Below are 13,985 nucleotides of genomic sequence, written 5' to 3' on the forward strand. Positions count from 1 at the left end.
AGACCCCCCCAAAAAAAAAAATCCCATTGCAAAGCCTGTGCCAGGTCTGCGCACATGTGGTGTTGTGTATTGGAAGCTGGAAGAAAAATTCATTTTTACATGCATGGGTCAGAGAAAGGAAAGTATTAAAAGAGGAGGACTTGAACCAAAATTACTGGTCTGCTTGCACTCCAGGTGTGAGGGAGGTTTCAGGGTCTCCAAGGGCTGCTCTTAGCATCTGCAGCGGCATGGACCTGGTCCCCATCATTGGTCTTTTCTGGCTTTAGGAGGAGCTGAGACCAGGATCTCAGCTTTTTGCTAGGGCATATCTGTGAATGGAACGAGTGTTGCAAAAAATGTCCTTTTACCTGTGCTTTTTGGAAAGGGATGTGCTGGTCCGGATTAGATTACATTGAATGTATTTATAGACTTTCAATTTGCTGTTATTGGACAATTCAGGGAATTCAATTCAAATAAAGGTGGCTCAAGAAAACCTTAGAATGAGGTTTCACCTTTTTGACTTATGCTCAAAGCTGGCAGGAAACATTGCTATGTTGAAAACCTAGATTTTCCATGAGATGATCTGGAGCACCTAGATCCTGGCACAGTTATGTCCTAGCTCGCATCTGTTGGGCTCCGTCACCTAACCTGATGGAATGGCTTATGGCAGGAGGAAATTTTAAATAGCCAATAGGCAACAGGATGTGTTGTGCTTCTTTTCTAGTTCTCTACTGTCAGGGTGGTGAGACACTGGCACAGGCTGCCCAGAGAAGCTGTGGATGCCCCATCCCTGGAGGTGTTCAAGGCCAGGCTGGATGGGGCTTTGGGCAACCTGCTCTGGGGGGAAGTGTCCCTGCCCATGGGGGATGGGGATGGGAGGTGTGGGGGGGAAATGCATGGTCTTTAAGGTCCCTTCCAACCCAAACCATTCTGTGTTAAAAAACAGGCACATATAAAAGGTTTCCAGGTGTGCCAGTTATATCAGGATTTAAGAGGCAAAAGCCACAAGCTAGATTGCTGCAAGCAGACACTCCAGAGCAGACACTCCAGAGCAGACACTCCTGCTTCACGGTCTTCCTCACCACAGGATTATGTGATGCCAAAGGTAAATTAATGCTGCTATAGGTTTTTCTGCTGTTTACATACAACCTAGCACCAGCTGACACAGGGTCAGGAAAAGTATAACACAGGCAGTTCTGAGGAAAAAAATAAAAGGGGGGGGGCTTGAAAGAAACAAACTTGAAAGTTGTGGGTTGCAGCTTGCCAGCAGCATGTATTTCTCATTCACCTTCAGTACCTCTTTCTGCTCCTTTTTATTTGCTCCATGTCTCCTTTACATACAGCAGTTGCAACCACATACGGTAGTTGGATCGATGCAGTTAAACCACAGAGCTTCTGCACGTGGCCTCTCATTCATTTCCCTGCACCACTGCTCTCACTGATATTCCAGAAAACTTGTAAGATGTTTGCTGTTCCCGGAGAATTATGGTAAAACCCCTAACAACTGTGCTGGGAGATATAGGAGCATGCATTTACAGCAGGTTTTTTTAAAAAGCCTTTTACTGGGTTGCATTTTGTGCCTTATGAAATATCACCTATTCAGCTTCCTCTGGTCCAATTGCAGACTTCAGATGTGGGACAAGTCAATGTACATGCAAGAAGTAACTCACAGGGCTGAGTTTGGCAGCACCAGGAGGCCAGCACAGTCAGGCTGTTTTCCTGGCTGGGCAAGGGGTGTTGGTCTAAGCAAATTCTCCATAATATTCTAATAGTCTGATATAATGGTGACTTCCCCAGGCTCTTTGTGACATGTTTCTTTCAGAAATACGCCCTTTTACACAGCAACCAGCTTATTTATTTCCATTTTTGTCAAATCCTCCCTGTCTTTAATCCTATAGCAGTTTTAAAATGTAATAGACAAATATGTAAAGCTTCTATTTCTTTCCCTGAAAGAACAGGCCTTTTATTTACAGAGCTTACTATTTCTTTTAATATGTCACAGTAGATCCATATATAGCACCTTCCCCACTAATTTCCCTCAATAATTTCTGGTGGTTTCAGCTACCTCCACCAGAAAAATAATCCAACTTAAACTGATCCGAATCTAAAACAGCACTACTTGCCTCTAGATATGTCCATTTAATATATCCAATACAAGCAGCCAACTGCTGTTCTCAAAAGACTATCTGACAGATTCTATTCACTTTCAAAGTAGCTCTCCATGGTTTGAATAATTATCTTTCATTTCCCCCTTTCTGACACTTTTCAATGATTTGTTGACATCTGAAGAGATATGTGCAATCTCACAAGAGGCAGCTGGACTTTCTACCCAAAAGATACAAATACAAAAAGGATTCCCATACAGAATTTGAAATAACTATGTTCTTTGCAAATGGAAGACTAAATCTGCATTTTAATGGGACATGTTTTTAAAAAGCGGAATTCATGAATAACCCTATGAGTTTTAACTTTTTCACTGCCAGTGACAAATCAGAACTACCCCTAGAACGAATTTCTACCTTCCCTTTGTCCAGTTTGCTTTCCCGACACTCGCTGCCACTGTGGCCAGAGCTCTGCTGGAAAACCTTCCTTGCCCTCCTGCTGCAAAACTGAAGAAGCAGCTCTCATGCCTGGTGTGTGGGTCTTTTCAAAGGTACCTAGGTTTGGAAAACAAGCCCATCTTCCTGGTTTCTGTCTATAACAAAAATCACAAGAAACCAGCAAATAAAGAATACCCCCACAGAGTTTTCCAAGCCCTGTTCCAGGTGGGTACGGGCACTGTCCGAACCCGATAGAAATTCTGCTTACACTGGCTGTGTGAAAGCAGCGCTCGTGTTCCTGTTTCAGGCAGAAAACAGGCAAAAAGAGTGCAGGATTCAATGCCTCACCCAGGATCAGGTGACAAGGCTGTATTGGAGCCAAAATTTGATGCGAGACTGTGACCATTCAACACTTTACCTGCAATAACTATTTTTCTAATCTGTGCTGTGACCTGTTAGAAAGGCACTGGCAGGAAAGGGCTTTTTCCCTTCTTCTTTCATGATAGCATACAGAGAAGACAGCACTAAGCAACAAGTTCTGTGTTTCGGTCTCTGAAGTGTGGTGTTTATTCTCGTTGACCCTCGCTAGGCTGATGCCTTGGGGTACAAAATAGCAAAAGGACACACAAAACCTTTTCCTCCATGGCTTCTCTCTCTCAGTGATGCTGGCATCAGACAGGCCTCTGAGATGTGTAGGAGCAGCAGACCAGGACCAGGTTGGTCGGAGCATATGTAGCGGTTGCAGGGCCCAGTCCAGCCCTGCTTTGGGTTAATAAAGGTTCCCATTGTGGCAGGGCTGTTACCTTGTACCTCACAGGCAATGCCTGCAGAGCAAGGAGTGGAGGGGAACAGGGTGCACAGGGTCAGCTAGAAAGCAAATGGTGAAAAAGAGGGGGACGGAAGGGAAGAGGGGAGGCGGAGGTGTGTCGGCAGGACAGAGGGGCACAGCACTCCACAGCTTGGGGCAGAGCGCTGGGAAGCCCTCTGTTTTCCAAGGGGCTATCTGAGCTCCTGGGACGTGGAAGCACACAAAGGACTACGTGGGGGGAGAGATTTCAGAGGATTCAGACCCCTACATTGCAGGACAGTGCATGACAAGGAACCAAGCAACTGGGTACACGGATTTTCAGCCGTGGCTACCCAAGAGGGCGCCTGCAGCACGACTGAGGGTGTGTGAGGAGTGATGAGGGACTGAAAGCGTGTCCTCGGGCAGCACCGGGTCCCGGCACCACCTCCCTCCCCGGCGCAGGCCGCGCCAGGCCCGGGAGCTTGCGGCACCGCCGCCCGGCGCCTGGGGGAGCCTCCGGGGGAGCCTCCGGGGGAACCGAGGCCTCCGTGACGGCCTGGCCGGCAGCTCCCTGGGTCCCCCGAGCGGCAGCGCCGCTTGCTGGTCCCCTCCCGCCCGGCCCCGGGGGCTCCTCGCCGCCCCCTGCCAGGGGCCGTGGCCCGGGCGGCCTGAGGGGGGGATGGAAGGTGCCCCGGCGGAGCGGGAGCTTGTGGTGTTAATTGGGAGGAGAAATAATTCCGCGTCCTGAAGGGATAATGCGGAGGGGCTGAGTCGTAATTGTCGGTGGCATTTACAATTTTAATACAGAGCTCCTGTAAATAAAGCCCGGCCATACAAAGTGCGCTACTTTCATGTCTAACAAATGCCAGGCTACTTATTTACATACATTGAATTGTAGAGTAAGCTGAGCAAATAGATCGGGACGGTGGGGACCGCAGATGCCCTCCCCTGCTCCTAAGCGGATTCTCCACTTTCAGGGCCGCCAACAGCACCCCAGCACCCGGCTAGGACCTGCCCCTCGCCCGCCGGGTCTGTCATTTTCTTGCCCTCACAAGTACCTACTTAAAAATAAATTGATTTTCCAGGTAATGACACCAAGTTAGGTAACTGCACTATTTGGCTATAGATGCCGTACACCATAATTATTCATGTTTGGTCAATGTGCACTCTAAAAGCAGTGTGGTTAATGCCACAAGCAAAAACTGGCCCAGACCTAATCCTGATGCATGAGCCCCAGAAGACCCCAATTTGTTCCCTGCAGGTGATACTTGCCTGACCTTGCAAAGAGCTCTTTCTTAGAAGGTATAGAAGAATGTGCTTTGATACCTGCCCACATCAATTTTGTGGATGCTTCCAGCTCCCTGTAATCAAGTACAGGTATTTTAGGCTTTGGCTATCCTGTCTTAGGCCGTAGTTGTGGCCTCAGCTCTCAGGGCTAAGCCCAGAACAACCAATTTGTACAGGTGGTGCAAAGCAGAAGGATATATCAGCATGCTCAGCCTACCTTTCATTTCCAGTACTTTTTAGCCTAAATGTCCTAGGGAAAAGGGATATCATAACCAGGCTTTGTCAGCCCACACAGCCTTTGGAGCCATTGACCAATTTCTGCTTTATGTGACACTGGAACTACTCATGCACACCACATCTTCGCAAGGCTTGTGAAAATCAGAATCAGGCAACAGTCTCAAAAGAGAGCTTTCTGCTGAGTTGAGGGAGGAAAAACCCATCCCTCTGGCCATGCCAGCAGGTGCCAGCCAGGCAGCACTTCCTGGGGGTTATGGGGGCAGGTCCTGCCACATCCTTGCCCGAAGGGAACGGGGAGCACATGGGTGCCCGCACCTACCCGTCATTAGCAAGGACTACTCAGTTTCCTCCCCAGCTCCCTCAGCCCACAGCAATTTAAAAGGAACAAAACAGATTCTGGCTTCTCCTTCAAAAACTTTAAACTTTTTTAAAAAAAAAAAAAAAAAAAAAAAGCATAAGCACACAGGGGAAAAGGGTAATTTAGCCACTGCGAAGTGAAGCTTGACTAAAGAAAAAAGGATTTTGGTAAGAAAAGGCCAGCTATGGGGACAGGGTAAAAGTCATGTACTGCTTTTTCAAATTCTCTGTCAAATCTCTAAAGACTTTAAGAGTACCAACATATCTCAGAAGTACTTGATGGAAGAAATGTAATATGTCACCTCAATATCCATCTTTCAGTTTTTACTACCCTAGAGTTAGGCACAGTTCTTGCCGTGATGAGACAGGGGTCTAAAGAGTGTAAAAGCTTTTATTGTGCCTAACAATTTTATCTCTGTCTATGCCTCATTATTGAGCGGTAGCTCGTTTTGTGCAAACAGTTGCTGGTTTCCAGAAAAACAAGAGGACCTGTGGTGTCTGCATCGAACATATTCCTCAGAGAACCAGAAATCTCCAGTGGAGAAAGAGGTGGGTTCTTGTTAAGCGCTGGAAATAGGCTGAAATGTAAATGTGTATTCCTTTCTGCAACGTGCCTAATTGCCCATAAATGTCATTAAGTCGAGAAATGTTTTCCACCAAATTAACTTTGACTCGTGATGTCTAATTAGCTGGAGATGCTGAAAGATAACAACTGATCAGTCACTGTTTAAGAAAACATACTTAATGGTTGACTTTTTTGTTTGCAGCCATGTTGAACCAGGTATTGTAGCTGTCAAAACGGAGCATTATCAGAGCAATTAAGGACAATACCTCGGTGCAGCTTCCAACCAAGATAATTTGACAGCTCTTTCACAGGCAAGAAGTGCAGTTGAACCTAAACTTTCTGTGAATTGGTTTTTCCATTGCACGGAAGAAACTAAGAAACTTTTTGTGTGTGTGTGTGTGTGTAAGAGCTATGTGTAAACATCTTTCATGTATCTCTTTGCCCACTCACCTACGATCAAGATCTCCAAAAGCAAAGGCTTTACCATCAGTTTTCCCAAGGTGGCATTCAACTCTCTAAAGTAAAGAACGTAAAGTGAAAGGGATGGTTAAATCCTAATCTTTTCCTACTTAATCCTGTATTTGTGTACATCATTTTGTCTCTCACAGAATGCAGATGACTTTTCTCTTTCCACATGGAAAGCCAGTGCCCACTGCATATGTGGGGAGATGGCACTGAAGATGGAAAACCTGAGTTCTTGGTGCCTTGCCTAGAAAGTATTTATGTAAGATTATACTACAAAATGGAAAATCTGCATCTGAGTTCTCAGAAGGAAAAAAAATAACGTCACACTCTCAGAATTGCCTTCCTCTTAGATGTAATCTGTTGTAAATGCTTCTGGATTCCCTTCTGCTGTGTTTGTTTCACACTGCTCTCTCACTCAGCTATTTATTCTAATTCTTCATGACAATACATGAGCCCTCCCATCCACTGTTTTTCTTTTTATGCCACATAGCTTTCAAGCATTCCGACTTCTTGCTCAGAACTGATGTAAATCAGCAAAGATCCACTACAAGCAATATATCTATATTGACTTATGCCCACTGAGCTCCTGCTTCTTAAAACCCACCTCTACTCTTTAGTATCTGCAAGACTGTTACCCTTAAAATCTCACGAAGTGTTATCCAGTAGGAGATTTTAACACTGATTGTTTTTTAGCCCATCATACTGACTGTACACACTTCTCCCCTTCCTTCTGTTTTCCTAAAGCATGCTGTGACACATCCAGGTGCAAATATCTCTACAGTAGAAAGAAAAATTTCAGTTTCCCTCCAAAAAGTGTTTTTAACTAATCCTCCACTTTTCCTCTTAAATTGTGTGTGGCCTTGTTCTGTTTAGTGTTCTATCTAACAGAGTGTGTTGGAGGAAGAACAGAAATAAAATCAATGAGAGTGGAGTGAGGAATGGGTTAATAATTTCCACAGTTAGGTTATAAATTAGAATTATATTTCTTCTAGCCTGGGAGGTTATTTTAATCTCAACACTATGAACATTTCTCATGGCCCATTGCACATATGCCACCCACTAAGGACATTGAATCTGTGTTGCAAAGAAGATGCTGACCTCCAGAAAAGGTTCCGTAGTTCAAGCTTAGGATGTCAAAAAAGAAACAGATCCTATCCAACAGAGGCAGGGGTACGGCTTCCAACTATTCTTGTTTTATCTCCCTTGGTTGTACTGTAGGATATTAAGGGCCTGAAGAATTACAAAGTGATCTATGGGACATAGGCCCTCTTCTGTATGCACAAACAGACAGTGTGCAGCTAAACCCTTGCAGGGGTGATTTGCAAACCCTGAAATGCTTGGGATGAAATTAAGCACACATGTAAACATTCAGTATATGGTACAGTGTGTTACACTGCAATCATCTGCTCTCTATTGCCCACTTCCTTTGAGAGGACTCTACCTTATGGGTGGGCCGACAGAACAGGTAGCTGCCACACCATGTACAAATGTCTGGTAACTTTTCCGTGGGGAAGTTTTCTCTTTCAGAGTCCTTCTCTCTGCTTCAGAGGTGCCTCAAAAGCAGCGGTCAGCAATGCCTGTCTTTGAATCTTTTCCCACAGTTATTTTATTAAGTTTATACTGGACCAAAACACTCCCTTTGGTCTTCGAAGATGAAAGGTAAGATAGGACACATCAATTGAGAAACACCATTTTTATCCTAAAGATTGGGCCCAAGTCACTACTTTGTATTGGGATTACCCATAACTTAGAGAGTCTTGAACCAGGTTTGTATTTCAAAATTGTTTTCTATCATTTCATTTTCCAGAAAAAAAAAAAAAAAAAAAAAAAAGAAAAAGAAAAAAAGTTTCTGATGATCTTTTCATAACAGATCCTACAGGTAGATTGAAAATGACACACATTTTTTGTCCTCAAAATATAAGAAGTGTTCAAAAGTATTTCACTGTCTTTCATTTCCTCATAACAAATTATAATTTACAAGAGCTGCATATTTGTACATCATTTAATGCTCAGGGGATCTGCAGGTGTCCAACATTTTGTTTTGACTATTCACATACAGACACGAACAAGCATCTCCCCCCATATGGAAGTGGGTCCGGTACAGCAGAAGGCAGCAGCTGTCTGAAACCCACAGAAACAGCAAACGCTGCTTTGGGGTAGGAAGTGAAAAATTCACCCTGTCAGTCTGCTCCCCCACCTCAATTTGCAAGGGCAGGCTGCTTACTTTAAAGCCCATCCAGGACACTAAAGGTAATGCCCCTGTGAAGCCTTCACATGACCAAACGTGTTTAAGGGCTTTTTGAGCCAAATGTATTCCATAGTGCAGAATCCCCTAAAGTCAAGAGGTAATACTTATTTTTATATCGGAATAGTTCCCCATACAACAAAATTTCAAGGCATGCTGTGTAGAGAGTAACAGGATTCTCCTCCAGCCTGTAACCCAGGAACAAGTGAGCTTTAACCATTATCTCCCAACAAAAAACGATGAGCCACTTGTCAGAAGATTGTCTGGAGAAGCTGGTCAGCTTGCGCTAGCTCAACAGGGTGCAGTATCTATATGAGGGGAATTCAGAAACAATACATGAGAAAAATTTAATCAAACAATTTATAGACACAAGTTGTAAGTTATGAATTCTTATAATTGTTTTTCTGCTAGGGCCGAAACTGGTGCTACGCAAGACTTGTCTGATGCAAGGAATACCTTGCAAACAAGGCAAAATGCACTTGAGTAAAAGCGGTACACAGTGCACCAAAGTACCAATGTGCAGCAATCACGCCAGTTCTTCTGATGGAACTGGGCTTTTTGGCAGAATTATTTGAAATGTGTAAAATCTTGTTACGACATCAAGCATAGGAGGGCATTTTTCCTCTTTAACTTGCTTCAGGGAGACAGCTTAAGGAGAGTTCTCATTTCTTCAAGCCTAATGATGCTATGTAATTTGAAAACATGCAGTTAGAGAAACAGCTACAGCCCCCTATGTACTGAAATATTGTCAAGAGCCTCGAAAGGACTACAGGGACAATCACAGTCTGGATTGTTCTTCACCTCATTACTTGTAGGTACAGAGCATGCAGAGGTGGGGGGTGACACATTGATTCAAGAGCTTTGTGGTGCCCAAACCAGCACAAAACATGACTTCATCCGTAGAAAGTTACCTTATCCCTGCCACTTTTATTCACAGTCTTCTTAATTTAGGAATAGGATTTTAAGGATCAGGATTAGGTGAAGGGTATAGATAAACGTTTCATTTCTGTTACAGTAGTTAAGAAATGGCGTTTTTTTTTTTTTTGTTTTTTTTTTTTTTTTTCCTTCTAAATGTGAATTGCCATTGAAATAAGTTTACAGTAATTGACCAGTGTCGATTCATAAGGAGCTACCTTGTATATCATGTGCTGTACTATGCTGGGACTTCTTCTGTCACGCTGAATCTGTAATGTCTGTGTGTTCTCAGATTCATGCACATGCATGTTACCGAGACGCTTTGAAAACAAGTCACTACACACTGTCCATGTCAATTCACCCCCCCTGGAAATGAGAGTTTTCTGTGGAAAGCAGAAATTTAGCAGAATTTTAGATATCGTATACAACACACTTAAAAATATTTACAGCAACAGATCCCTTTTCAAACCATTTTAAAATGAATAGGAGGAAGCGGTACTTGGAGGCTAGGATTAGAAGTGGCTTCACGTTCACATCAACAACCCCTACAGTGAGTTTTAGTCCAAAGAAAAATGTTGCCTTATGACCTGCTAAAAACAAAATTACTTTATGGGGTTATCTGTGATTATATCTTCTAACAGCAAAGTGCTGCTTAACACAGAAAGGCAAGGAGTAATATGTTGTACCATGTATAGTGGCCAGGGGCTTAAGTAGCATGTCTCAAACAGCCTTTGGGCTGTTTTAAAATGATTTACTTTGAAAGCCAAGCAAGCTAACTATATTTCTGACCTCCACTGCCTTGCATACCGGTCTTTGGGCAATACAGAGGGACAATGTTTAAATTCACATTGTACTGTAATCATTGCCCAGCTCTCACAAAAGAGCAGGTTAGTGAGGAAGACATAGGGAAAAGAAAAGACTGGCAGATTTAGAGATGGGGAAATTAATTTTTTCCCAGTTCCCCAGTAAGTAGTGGTCTCACTCGCTGGCTTTCAGCGCACAGACTTAAACCTATGCCTTAATCCATGTGCACTGAGATAGAAAGGATTATTTGCCCACCGATGATACCTGTTGACCGGTTTCTCTCCCTCTCAGTTTCAAATCCTCTGTTGCTGTCAGCGACACATGCTTTCCTGCTCGTCTGGGGTGGCCCAGCCTCATTAGCAAAGGATTTTGTGCATGTTAGTTAATTGAGCCCCGTTCCCGCCACCTGCCACTCGCGAGCCTCATCTGCGCACTAACTGCCTCTAATTGTCATCATACGGCCGGCGCGCCGCGACAACTTGAGAACAGACCCGGAGCAGCACGCACCGGCCCGGGCTCGGCAATAACCCGGGGAGCAGCGGTGCGGCGAGTGTAACAATTTACCAGGGGACCAGATGTTTGGAGAGGAAAGGCACCTTGCGCTAACATCAGGTGCTAAAGCTTTGGTGTTTATTATCATGTCAGGTGCTGAGCCCGGCCACATCTCGCAGGCGAGACAGCTTGATAAATGGATTTGCACTGGCCTTTCCGCCACCTTATTGACAACGGAGGTATAAACAGGGGGGAGCAAGTACAATCATTTAAACATATGTGAAGTTTTGCAGCTCATTAATCTACAGAGTAAATCCCACAGCAGAAGTCCCGTCACTTGCTCGGACTAGACAGGACAAAGCGGGAGAAGAAAGGCATCCCGGAGGGATGAGGCTATGATGGGGAGTGGACAAATTGACCTACTATGTTTTTGACATCTCCAGCATTTATGCATAAACTGCTGCTGTTGGGCATTTTGTTTTGAGCAAATGCAGTCTTCAGTCTTGGAGGAGCTGCTGGTCTAAGTGGGAAACTCCTGGTGTCCACAGACCTCTAGGCTGTCCACGCATTGCAGAACAGTTCCCTGGTCTCAGGAGCAGTGGCCTTAAGAACAGATAATCTTCCAATAGTCCTTAAAAAGCAGATAAACAACATCAGTAAATAATGCCAAAGAGAAAAAAAAAAAGGCAAAATTCACAAGTTTTTCTGTGCACAGCACATTTGTGTCGTTAGTTGTAAAATAATCTTTCGTACCAGTTTTTAAAATATTTTCAGATATACTGTGAATGTGTCCTGAGATTTATTTATTTTCAAATAACACAGGCATTGTAAAAAAAAAAAAAAAAAAAAAAAAAAAAAAAAAAAAAAAGATATTTCTGAACTACATCTGTACATGCCAGGGAGTATATTTTGATGAAAGAAAAAAAACATATTTAACCTACACTAAACTCTGCTATCTGATATGCTGTTGCTGCAGTCAGGATCACCTAACACCCCCTTGCCCCCTCCACCCATAGGGATCAATTTCTCCCCATCAGCCCCACCCTGTGCATAGTCTCAGGTTTTTTTTCTGGATCCAGGTCCCAAGGGGACTCTGAAGCTCAGCAAACAAGGGAATTCTCGCACAAAATGGGTGTTGAAGCAACAGTGAGGCAATTGCTTCCTCAGGAGCGGCCCTCCCTTGTCAGCACACCCCACCAGACAATTCCCTCCTTCACTCTCTTTCCTAAGCCACTGCTCCCCACTCCACACCACCTTCAGGTGCTGCCTGCAGACTTCCATATACCCTTTACTATTCTTTCCTCCTGCCTTTGGCCATCTTCTGCGGGGCTAAGCTGTGAGGTTGTGCAGGGCTCCTCCTTGGTTTTCAGGACCTGCCTGAGCAAAGCCCTAAGCAGCCTAGTCTGATCCCAGAGCCAGCCCTGCTTCGGCAAGGGGGTGGACCAGAGACCTCCTGAGGCCCATTCCAACCCAAGTTACCCTAAGGTGATGGGGACACATCACCTTACTTGAGCCTCGTGGAGGGTTAGCATCTTCACTGACCACAGTTGTCCTCCACTGAAGTCCGTGGAAGAGTTAGGCACCACCAGAGCATGAACATGTGTCTCAGGTTCCTGACAAAAATTGCAATTGATTTTAGAAATGGTGTTTGGGGTCTCTTGCAAATTTTACTTCTTGTCTTTTTCTATTGCAATGGAAAAGTGCAGACAAATTCTAAAAATCAAGTCTGCCTCTTCTGTAGAAAAAAAACAAAACAAAACAAAACATAACAAAACAAAAAAACACCATACTTCTTAGACAACAATCAGGGGTTAAAGCAGTAAAAGTCAAGAATATGATCTGTATAGGAGGGAAATGCTCTTAAATCACAATTCCAGTATATATGGTGGTCTAAAACAGTAGCTAGGTAGGAATGAACAGTCCCAGTGATACAAAACACTCACCTGATTTCCAGATGTGCTAAGGTAAAACAGAGTGTTACATAATGCTCCCCCCCCCCCCCAGTCAGACAGATTTTATTTAGGCAACAAAATACACACAAATTCAGGGCTTAATTCTGTGTGCCTAGGATTAAGAAGCCAGCAATCCCTGTGACAGACCCTGTTGAACAGTCACAGTTCGAGCTTCCCCAGCTCACGCAAGCCCAGGTTTTCAGCAAAGATCAGGACTGAGCGAGAACATCTCTTACCAGATAGTCTTTGAACATCATACTATATTCGCCTTTTCCCCTTTTTCTTTTTACATCAGTTTCTATAGACACCCATACCAGCAATGAAGCAATGCTGCTTCAGGCTTCAGTTCATACAGATCCTCAGACGCCTGCCCCTGATCCCTTGGCAAATAGAACCGCAGTCCCCTGAATGCAAGGCAGCTGAAGAAATTGCCTTTTAAGTTGCAGCCCTAAAGCTGGCCTATCACAGTGCTTTTTCTTGATGCCTTGCCGAGAATCTCTCTTTATTTTCCTTTTGTGGTTTTGTTTACTCAGCTAAAGATTATCCTGACAAAAGAAAAGAGAGAGATGTTATTTTTAGAAACATTTTGATTTTTTTTTAGTAGAGAAATGGATATGTGCCTGAGCATACTCACCGTGTACTGCCCTATGGTGCACATGACGTGTCAAAAAGAAGCTACTAGGGTTTTTTTAAGCTTCCAATTAACTTCCACAGGAGAAAGTTTTAAAATAATGAAGTAAAAAGTCCATTTCTCTAATTCCAAGTTTAACGCCTTTCAGTGTGATGTTTACATACAGCAATAAGCAACTAAAATGAAATCTGCAAGGGTAATCTGTGTATCCTCTATGTCACAAAATGATAAATAAATATTATTTCATAACAAATATCACTTTTGCAGTATGACACCGACAGCCACAGAGCATTTTAACTCAGTTTTGCTTCTGCAGGCCACCGCCAAGTGACAGAGGAGCTTCATGGCGCAGAGCACCTCTGCCACGGCCCAAAATTGCGGCAGGCTCTCCCGAACACTCGCAGCTCTCCGCAGTGTGGTTTGATGGCCTTGCAGCCTGCCACTCTTCAAGAAAGGAATAAAACTGTGGTGTAAGAGGAGCGGGTGAGGTGCTGGGAACGGTAGTTAAGCCTGATGCCTGTTGTATCACAAAACTCCTGTCGGCAATAAGAAGCCACGCTTTACATGCAGTGATTTAGCAGTGGATTTATGTATTTAAATATTTATTAAAGCAGCTTTTAGCAAAGTCCTGAAGTCCAAAAGCAGAACTCTGCCTCAACTGCCGAGCTCAGTGTAAAAAAAAAAAAAAAAAAAAAAAAGCGCAATCCTTGATAAACGTGATCTTTTTGT

The 13,985-nt window shown here is 44.0% G+C and overlaps 1 long non-coding RNA gene across 2 annotated transcripts; it reads left to right on the forward strand.

The window, feature by feature from the left end:
* The first annotated feature begins 1,026 nt into the window (after window positions 1-1,026).
* LOC118176988 lies at window positions 1,027-7,755 on the forward strand. 2 transcript variants are annotated; one of them, XR_004755622.1, is made up of 3 exons: window positions 1,027-1,084; window positions 5,649-5,736; window positions 6,361-7,755. It is a non-coding gene; the product is annotated as an uncharacterized LOC118176988 (long non-coding RNA). The 2 variants fall into 2 exon arrangements; XR_004755626.1 differs by lacking the exon at window positions 1,027-1,084 and adding an exon at window positions 4,284-4,360.
* The last annotated feature ends 6,230 nt before the right edge of the window (window positions 7,756-13,985 follow it).

Source organism: Oxyura jamaicensis, chromosome 1 (genome assembly GCF_011077185.1).
Source record: "Oxyura jamaicensis isolate SHBP4307 breed ruddy duck chromosome 1, BPBGC_Ojam_1.0, whole genome shotgun sequence".
NCBI lineage: Eukaryota > Metazoa > Chordata > Aves > Anseriformes > Anatidae > Oxyura > Oxyura jamaicensis.